The sequence below is a fragment of the Erythrolamprus reginae genome, chromosome 1 (assembly GCF_031021105.1).
Source record: "Erythrolamprus reginae isolate rEryReg1 chromosome 1, rEryReg1.hap1, whole genome shotgun sequence".
NCBI lineage: Eukaryota > Metazoa > Chordata > Lepidosauria > Squamata > Dipsadidae > Erythrolamprus > Erythrolamprus reginae.
The window spans coordinates 16,362,048-16,372,450 of NC_091950.1; the positions used below are offsets into that span (position 1 = coordinate 16,362,048).

The 10,403-nt window shown below is 43.0% G+C and overlaps 1 pseudogene; it reads left to right on the forward strand.

Moving 5' to 3' along the window:
* Positions 1-717: 717 nt before the first annotated feature.
* Positions 718-1,527, forward strand: LOC139156537 (prohibitin 1 pseudogene; annotated as a pseudogene).
* The last annotated feature ends 8,876 nt before the right edge of the window (positions 1,528-10,403 follow it).

Below are 10,403 nucleotides of genomic sequence, written 5' to 3' on the forward strand. Positions count from 1 at the left end.
GCTTAAGACCTCTCCACCATTCTTGTAGCCCATCTTTGGACCCGTTCAATTTTGTCAATATCTTTTTGTAGGTGAGGTCTCCAGAACTGAACACAGTACTCCAAATGGGGTCTCACCAGCGTTCTATATAAGGGGATCACTGATACTCCCCTTTTTATCCAGAGGGCTTTTCAGAGTCACTATCTTTGATTGTAATTTACGAAATGACTAAAACCAGAAAGCCTGCCTGGAACTGAGATTTGTTTTTGTGTCCTGTACTTACTCGTCCGGATTTTCTCTCTCTGTTCCCATCCTACCTTTTAATGGAGGTGACCCACAATCCCAGCAGATGGACATGGAGCCTTTGTAGGAAATGATGCCAGCTCTTTAAACCCTCTCAAATATAATGTTTACTTTCTTCAAGGTAAAAAGTCAGAGTGGGCCATGTCACAAAAGAGGCCTTGGTGATGTCAAGATCAGAATGAAACAGTGATGGTGGAGATCCCACCCTTGATGGGATTCCATAATTGTCATATCTCCTGAAGTTAAAAAACAAGACACTTGTCTGGGAATGGACGTTCATTTGCCCCCAGTCACTGAAAGTTGTTAGAAGAAGAAACACCAGGACCACCCAATATCTAGAATAAACACCAGGTCCACCGAAAACCCAGCAAGAAATTTGGCCATTTGCGTTGATACTAGCACAGCTTCCTTGGACAAAGAGAAGAGAGACACCAGATGGCTGCTAAGATCTTTGAGAACATCGGCAAACTTGGTTTGGGCTTAGCATTTGCTGGTGGAGTGGTCAACTCTATTCTTTATAACGTGGAGGCAGGTCACCGGGCGGTCATCTTTGACCGATATCTGGGCGTTCAGGATAAAGTGGTAGGAGAAGGGACTCATTTTCTCATCCCCTGGCTGCAGAAGCCCATAATTTTCGACTGCCGTTCTCGCCCACACAACGTCCCTGTAACCACAGGGAGCAAAGATCTGCAGAACGTGGATCTTACACTTCGGATCTTGTTCCGGCCCATCATGATGCAGCTGCCCCGGATTTACACGACCATCGGTGAAGACTATGACGACCGAGTGCTGCCTTCCATCACCACCGAGGTGCTCAAATCGGTGGTGGCTCGCTTTGACGCGGAGGAACTGATCACACAGAGAGAGTTGGTCTCCCGACAGGTGAGCGAAGACCTGTCGGAACGGGCGGCTAGTTTCGGCATCATGCTGGACGACGTTGCCTTGACTCACCTGACGTTCAGCAACGACTTCTTGGAGGCCGTGGAAATGAAGCAGGTGGCGCAGCAGGAAGCAGAGAAGGCCAGGTTCTTTGTGGAAAAGGCTGAGTACCAGAAGGAGGCCGCTATCATCATGGCCGAAGGAGACGCCAAGGCCGCAGAGCTGATCGCGAACTCCCTCGCTTCCGCAGGGGAAGGTCTTGTCGAACTGCGCAAACTGGAGGCGGCTGAGGACATAGCCAAACAGCTGGCCCAATCCCGCAACGTTACCTACGTGCCCTCGTCTCTCTTCCCACTACCTCGATGAATCTGCCTTGGGCCTATTCCTTTTCTATTTCTTCCCAGTCCCTTTGTGGAAGCCAAATCCTATCCACTTTAGAGGGTCAAGGTGATGGCCAAAATGCAATGCGGATAGTAAAATTCATCACTTAATAAATTTCTCTCTCAATTTTTTTTTAAATTGGGCATTTCAAATACAAAGTATAAAAAAGAAAGCTATTATTTAATAATACATATATTGGTTGCGGCCCGAATAGTATTCGAACAGAAATGGAAAGAAAAGACAATACCAAAAGACAATGAAGGATTTAAAAAAATTATAGAATGTGCAGAACTAGACATGATGACTAAACGTCTGAATAATCAAACTGAAACAGAATTTTATAAAATTTGGGACAAAGTATATGATTGGTGGAATTTTAAAAATAGAATTAATAATTAAATATATATGAATACAGTGATCCCTCGATTTTCGCGGATTCAAACTTCGCGAAACGCTATACCACGGTTTTTCAAAAAATATTAATTAAAAAATACTCCGCGGGTTTTTTTCTATACCACGGTTTTTCCCACCCGATGACGTCATACGTCATCACCAAGAGTCACTTCTCTCTCTCTTTCTCTCTCTTTCCTGTCATTCTCTGCTTCAATCATTTTCTCATTTCTCTTTTTTCTCCCTTTTTCTATCATTTTTTTCTCTCTCTCTACCTTCCACTCTCCCCCCTCTTGCTCTCTCTCTCTTTCTCCCTCTCCCTCTCTGTGAGAACGCCTGCCCCCACCTCTCCTGCAGCCCCCTCGCTGATAGCTGGGACGAAAGTGCTCTCAGCTAAGGGACTGCGAGAGGGACGGGGCGGGCATTCTCAAAGCGCTCAGAGCGGCTACCGGCCGAATGAGGAGGATGAGAAGCCGTAGCCGCCAGCGCTGCTGCAGGAGGACCCGTGTCCGAAGAAAGCCGGTGAGAGGGGTGGATCGGGTGGGCAGGCGGTAGCGGCGAGGGGGCTGGAGGCGCTGGGGGGGCGGGGGCAGCCGACATTCAAAGCAATCTTTGCCCGCCTCCGCACTTTCGTCGCTCCCTGCCCTAATTTCAAGCCCGGCTCCTTGCGCTGCCTTGAAAAAGGGTGCGTGGGGGTAGTTTTTGGCTGTCCATAGCCAAAAATGGTGTTTTTACTTCCGCACTGCTACTTCGCGGAAAATCGACTTTCGCGGGAGGTCTTGGAACGTAACCCCCGCGAAAATCGAGGGAACACAGTATATAACTATTTGAAGAATTATAAGATAGAATGAAACAGTATATAGTATAACTAACCTAGAAGTGAATATTTTCACTTTTTTCTGTATTACTAATACTTTGTTTATCCCTTTTCCTTTTATATATACATAACACTTTAAAATATAAAGAAATTTAATTAACAAGTTTAATATTAAAAATATAGAATTAAATTCAATAAGAATGTAATTTACACGTGTGGCATTTCTGCATAGATCTGATAACAGTTAGGGTTTTTTGTATTTCTGTATTAGTTAGACTTCTACGACAAGCGGAGCAATGGCAGCTCCTTAAATGTTTAATGTTGTATGTCTTTGTCTGGCTTTTTTGAAAACAATAAAAATATTTTTTTAAAAATAATTTCTCTCTCAATGTCCATAAATATTATTTTTTTAAAAAATATAATCTTTATTACAAATAAATGGGGGAAGGGAATACAAAAAACAAAAGATCTATTTAGACATTGGTACAAATTTGTGTGGTTTTAAAGTATGCAATTTTAAAATAGTGTACATATTTACACGGGGGAGGAAAAGGGAGAAGAAAAGTTAGAGCAGGAGAGGAGGAGAGAGAGGGGGTAAAAAGAGGAAGAGAAAAGAGGAGAATAAAAAGAAAGAAATGAAGAAGGAAAAGAAATAAAACAGCTAGGTGAGAAAAGAAGACAGCGAGAACATATAGAAAAAAGATAGAAGATGAAACCAGCAATAGGCTGGTGTATCGTTTCCTTACGACATAAAGTTCATATTTATCGTTGGGATGTCGTTCCTTTTTTTTTTTTTAAGAGTAGTTGTAAATTTCTATTAGTAGGATTAGGATTGTAGTTTAAAATTTTTCCCCGTGTTATATATATATATATATGAATGATGAGGCAGCAGCCATCTCGATCACCGGAACATAGAAACTTTAATAAAACCACTTAGCTTTCGTTAGCGTGCTGCTAACTTCGTCAGAGTATTAAAATGCCATGGGAGACAATCACCTTTATAAAGCATTATTCAGTCTGCTCATTGCCCGCGTCATAGGGCCACACCCTTCCCTCCCCTCTGCGGCAAGCCTAATTGTGGGCTTGCTCATGCTGGCTAACGGGGGATCTACCGCTTTTACTCGTGTCTGTTGCCTCTTTCCCTCCCCAAGGGAGGGGGTGGAGTTATGAGGCAATACTTCGGAGGTGTTTGGTATTACTTTTTCCCCCCCATTATCGTTGTTATTTTCTATAGTGGTACATGTCTGCTCTTGCAATTTTTTTGCCCATGCCCTCGTCTTAGGTCTGCACTGTTCTAATCCCCCCTTGTCCCCTGTGTTGGCACTGCATTGTGCCCCTCCCCCTCTACCTCCATGTTGCTCCAGTATGTTCCCTTGCTTCCCGTTGGGGGTTGCTCTACCCTCATTTAGCTGGTTTCTATGCCCGGCCTGGGGAATTCTGTTAGGGGCTTTATCCAATCCTAATGACCTATCCCCTTTAAGTCGTTGCTGGTGCCTTAAAGCCTGGTATGCCGATGGCATATCAATATGCCTATTTAAAGAATTTTCATTGGAGAACCAGGCTTCCTTTAGGAGGCGACCTCCCTTGGTTTCATCTCGCGCCAGAATCTCAGTTCCCTGGAAATCGAAGCCATGATCCTGCTCCTCCATGTGTATCCAAATCTGGGAACGCTGTTCATGACGTCGGACCGCCAATTTGTGTTCGTGTATACGAGTTCTCAATCTTTTTGCCGTTTCCCCCACATAGTGGTGTGCACAATTATTGCAGTTTATACGGTAAATTACCGAGGAGGACTCCTCCTTCACTAAGGTTTCCTTCGGGCGCATTACTGATTTTCTCAAAGTTTGATCTGGCTTGTGCGCTACTTTGACCCCGTGGGGTGCCAGTATGCGTGCGGCTGTTTCGGATACCCCTTGTATGTACGGGAGTACCCTCCACGCTGATGTTTCATTTGCGCTTTCAGTAGGTTGCCGGAGTCTAGGTGTGACGCACCGTTGGATAAAATCTCTCGAGTAGCCATGACGTATACAAGTTTGATAAAGATGCGCTCGTTCTTTTTGTTTGGCTGCCCGTGTGCTACAGTGAGTTTTTAGCCTATTAAATAATGTCCGTATACAACTGACCTTATGTGCGTTGGGGTGATTGCTTTCGTTGTGTAACATGCGGTCCGTGTTGGTGGTCTTCCGGTATACCTCCGTGTCAATGCTTCCATCTGGGTTCCGGTTAATCTGTACATCTAGAAAGGCCAGTTTACTGTTGGCCTCCTCCTCCACCGTAAACTGAATGTCCGGATATATGGAGTTAAGAATTCCCATAAACCTGATTTTATCCCGTTGTTTAATAATGGTAAACGTGTCGTCGACGTAGCGTGTCCAGAACTTGGGCTTATATATTTCCATGGCTTCTCTTTCCAATTGCTGGAGAACTGCTTCTGCAATCACGCCTGAAATTGGGGATCCCATCGGCGTGCCCTTTATTTGTTCGTATATCTGGCCGTTGAATGTAAAGTATGTTTTTAGGCAGAATTTTAATAGTTGGATGAGGTCATCCATGCTGAGGGCCTTACAGTGTTTTGGTTCTGTTGTTGCCAACAAATTGCAAATGGTTTGGATTGCTAGATCCTGGGGGATAGATGTAAATAGTGAAATCACGTCGAATGACACCATTACCTCATCTTCCTCCACCACCACCCCTTTAAGCTGTTCTAAAAAGTCTGTAGCCGAACGTACGGTGGTGGTGGTCTCTTCAACCAGCCATTGTAGTTGGCCATGTAGCCATTTGGCCAAACCAAATGTAGGGGTGCCACGGAGAGAAACAATGGGGCGTAAGGGTACCTCCGCCTTATGAATTTTAGGTAAGCCATAGAATCGTGCCATGGCTGAATCTTTCGGACGGATCCTTCTTAACGCTTCCTCATCCAATTTGCCTTGTCTCTTAAGTTTATCCACCATTTTGTTAATTTGGTTTTTGAATGATGTCATGGGGTCTTTATCAAGAAGTTGGTAAGCTCATTAGGATCATTAGGATTGGATAAACCCCCTAACAGAATTCCCCAGGCCGGGCATAGAAACCAGTTAAATGAGGGTAGAGCAACCCCCAACGGGAAGCAAGGGAACATACTGGAGCAACATGGAGGTAGAGGGGGAGGGGCACAATGCAGTTCCAACACAGGGGACAAGGGGGGATTAGAACAGTGCAGACCTAAGACGAGGGCATGGGCAAAAAAATTGCAAGAGCAGACATGTACCACTATAGAAAATAACAACGATAATGGGGGGGGGAAAGTAATACCAAACACCTCCGAAGTATTGCCTCATAACTCCACCCCCTCCCTTGGGGAGGGAAAGAGGCAACAGACATGAGTAAAAGCGGTAGATCCCCCGTTAGCCAGCATGAGCAAGCCCACAATTAGGCTTGCCGCAGAGGGGAGGGAAGGGTGTGGCCCTATGACGCGGGCAATGAGCGGACTGAATAATGCTTTATAAAGGTGATTGTCTCCCATGGCATTTTAATACTCTGACGAAGTTAGCAGCACGCTAACGAAAGCTAAGTGGTTTTATTAAAGTTTCTATGTTCCGGTGATCGAGATGGCTGCTGCCTCATCATTCACACACGTACCTGGAACTCGCATTTTTAGGACTATTCTTGATATATATATTTGTTTTCGTAAATTTTCACGGGTATATGTATGTAGATTGTTCTGAGTTCGGGTTTTGCCCTGTGTAATATTTTGCATGTCTATGCAACGTTTCGGTGAAATCACATTCACCATCATCAGGCTGAAGTTCCAAGCTTCGTGCTTCATTCCATTTTACAACAGCACGAAGCTTGGAACTTCAGCCTGATGATGGTGAATGTGATTTCACCGAAACGTCGCATAGACATGCAAAATATTGCACAGGGCAAAACCCGAACTCAGAACAATCTACATATATATATATATATATATATATATATATATATATATATATATATATATATTCGTAAATTTTCACGGGTATATGTATGTAGATTGTTCTGAGTTCGGGTTTTGCCCTGTGTAATATTTTGCATGTTTATGCGACGTTTCGGTGAAATCACATTCACCATCATCAGGCTGAAGTTTCCAAGCTTCGTGCTGTTGTAAAATGGAATGTTTGCAACTGTCATTTCTTCCTAGTATATAGTGTGGGGGTGGAGATTTGGTTTGAATGTAGCAAATAGATTGGGTGATTATGTTTCAGTGATCTGATTGGTTGGTGTAATCATAATATATATATATATATGGGTGTGGCTAGCTGATGAGGCCAGAACAAGGCCGAAATGGGACCATCCTAGTCTCCCTTAATTTTAAAATTCCAGCTAAAAACATTTTATATATACACACACACTGTATCTATCTATACATATATATATGTGGTAGAGTATCTTGCAGGAATTTGTATACACAATTAGATTATTTTGTTGGATTACTATCTTTTTGTATTAATTGAAAAAATTTCCTTTTTTTCAGCCTGTCATACCATTTGCCCCAGACTTGGTAAAATACTGTATCTTGTCTATTTTGTAATTCCATGGTTAATATTATTTTTACTGCATCAGGACTTGAAAGGAAAGTACAAGTGATGGGCAGGGGAAAATCTCTTGCCAGTGCTTTCTCAACCTGGATAACTTGGGCATCCCGGCATCCCTGCAGTCAGGCGGTACGGAAAGCAAGTAGAATGCTTGGCTGCATAGATAGAGGTATAACAAGCAGGAAGAGGGAGATTGTGATCCTGCTGTATAGAGTGCTGGTGAGACCCCATTTGGAAGACTGTGTTCAGTTCTGGAGACCTCACCTACAAAAGGATATGGATAAAATTGAACGGGTCCAAAGATGGGCTACAAAAATGGTGGAAGGTCTTAAGCATGAAACTGATCAGGATAGGAGCCTCAGGGGAATCCCAACAGCGCAAAAATGGACGCTTCGCTGGCACCAGAAGTCCGGAGGCAGGGCATCCCCATGGCGGCGGCTTGGGTTTGTAAGGTGAAAATAGTTTGGAAGAAGAGGCAAAAAAATCTTGAACCCCGGGTTTGTATCTCGAAAAGTTTGTATGACGAGGGGTTGGTAAGACAAGGTATCACAGTACTACTATCATGTCCCACCTGGTCCTTCTCTTTGCTAGATTAGCCATGACATAGAAACATAGAAACATAGAAGACTGACGGCAGAAAAAGACCCCATGGTCCATCTAGTCTGCCCTTTTACTATTTCCTGTATTTTATCTTACAATGGATATATGTTTATCCCAGGCATGTTTAAATTCGGTTACTGTGGATTTACCTACCACGTCTGCTGGAAGTTTGTTCCAAGGATCTACTACTCTTTCAGTAAAATAATATTTTCTCATGTTGCCTTTGATCTTTCCCCCAACTAACTTCAGATTGTGTCCCCTTGTTCTTGTGTTCATTTTCCTGTTAAAAACACTTCCCTCCTGTACCCTATTTAACCCTTTAACATATTTAAATGTTTCGATCATGTCCCCCCTTTTCCTTCTGTCTTCCAGACTATACAGATTGAGTTCATTAAGTCTTTCCTGATACGTTTTATACTTAAGACCTTCCACCATTCTTGTAGCCCGTCTTTGGACCCGTTCAATTTTGTCAATATCTTTTTGTAGGTGAGGTCTCCAGAACTGAACACAGTACTCCAAATGTGGTCTCACCAGCGCTCTATATAAGGGGATCACAATCTCCCTCTTCCTGCTTGTTATACCTCTAGCTATGCAGCCAAGCATCCTACTTGCCTTTCCTACCATGACCATTTCCTGCAACCGCTCTTCGTATGTTATAGTCTCCAGTCCCCTAATCCTCCTGCTTGCTCTCCTCTGCACTTTTTTACTGACCAACAGAGCTGTAATGGCACAGTGCCACAGTGCAGGCAAACTTGGCTTCTGCACATGCTCAGAAGGACAAAATAGTTTTCTTTTAAAAAATTGGGGGGGGGGGGACAAAAACAAGATGGCGACCGCATACACAATGCTGGCAACCCAGCTTCTGCACATACTCAAAAGAATTTTGTTTTAATGAAACAGATTTTTTTAAAAACAAATTAAAAAGGTGACTGCATCCACAGGCCAGCACCAACCGAACCAGATCCGTGATGTCATTGTGATGTCACCAGCAGGTCACTACCAGTTCAGGTGAACCTGTCCGAATCAGCAAGAAGCCACCTCTGATCTGAATGTAAATCACGGTTGTAAGTGTGAAAAATAGTCGTAAGTCCCTTTTTTTTAGTGCTGTTTTCGGAGAAGGGTGGCATACAAATTTAAATAATAATAATAATAATAATAATAATAATAATAATAATAATAATAATAGGTTTAGATTTAGGTTTAGGTTTATTGGATTTATATGCCGCCCCTCTCCGCAAACTCGGGGCGGCTCACAACAATAATAAAAAACAGTACAGTACATAATACCAAATCCAATGCCCACCCATCTAGTTACAATTTAAATTAATAATCTCATAAAAACAGTATACTGTATATAAAAAACAGGCACACAGTCAATCAATCAACAAAACAACATGGGCAAGGGGGAGGTGTTTTAGTTCCCCCATGCCTGACGGCAAAGGTGGGTCTTAAGGAGTTTACGAAAGGCAGGGAGGGTGGGGGCAATCCTAATCTCAGGGGGGAGCTGGTTATTATTATTATTATTATTATTATTATTATTATTAGCCGCCCCGAGCTTGCGGAGAGGGGCGGCATATAAATCCAATAAATCTAATCATATAAATCCAATAAATCTAATCATATAAATCCAATAAATCTAATCATATAAATCCAATAAATCTAATAATAATAAGCATTGCATGAACAGTTCTTGGAGAAGATTGAAGGCAAAGTGGATAAAGAAAAGACCTGGTCATGGCTTACAAGTGGAACACTCAAAAAGGAGACAGAAGGACTGGCGGCACAAGAACAGGCCATTAGAACAAATGCTGTCAAAGCCAGAATTGAAAAATCAACAGACGATCCGAAGTGCAGACTCTGTAAAGAAACAGATGAAACAATCGATCACATACTCAGCTGCTGCAAAAAGATCACACAGACTGACTGCAAGCATAGACATGATGCTGTGGCACAGATGAACTTCTGTCAGAACTACCATTTACCAGTGGCAAAGAACTGGTGGGATCATAAGCCTGAAAAAGTGGTCGAAAATGAGCACGCAAAACTATTGTGGGACTTCCGACTTCCGACTGACCGAATTCTGAAGCATAACACACCAGACATCCTGATCATGGAGAAAAAGAAATATGGATCATCGACATCGCAATCCCAGGAGACAGCAGAATTGAGGAGAAGCAGCTAGAGAAATTAGTGAAATACGAAGATCTAAAAATCGAGCTACAACGACTCTGGCATAAGTCAGTGAAAGTGGTCCCAGTGGTCCTTGGCACGCTGGGCACAGTGCCAAAGGATCTCAGCGGACATTTGAAAACCATTGGAATTGACAAAATCTCCATCTGTCAATTGCAAAAGGCCGCTTTAGTCGGATCGGCAAACATAATTCGCTGCTACATCACGCAGTCCTAGGTGCTTGGGAAGCGCCCGACTGGTGATGAAATACGAAATCTAGCATAGTGATCTCATTTGCTGTGTTGTACTGACATAATAATAATAATAATAAT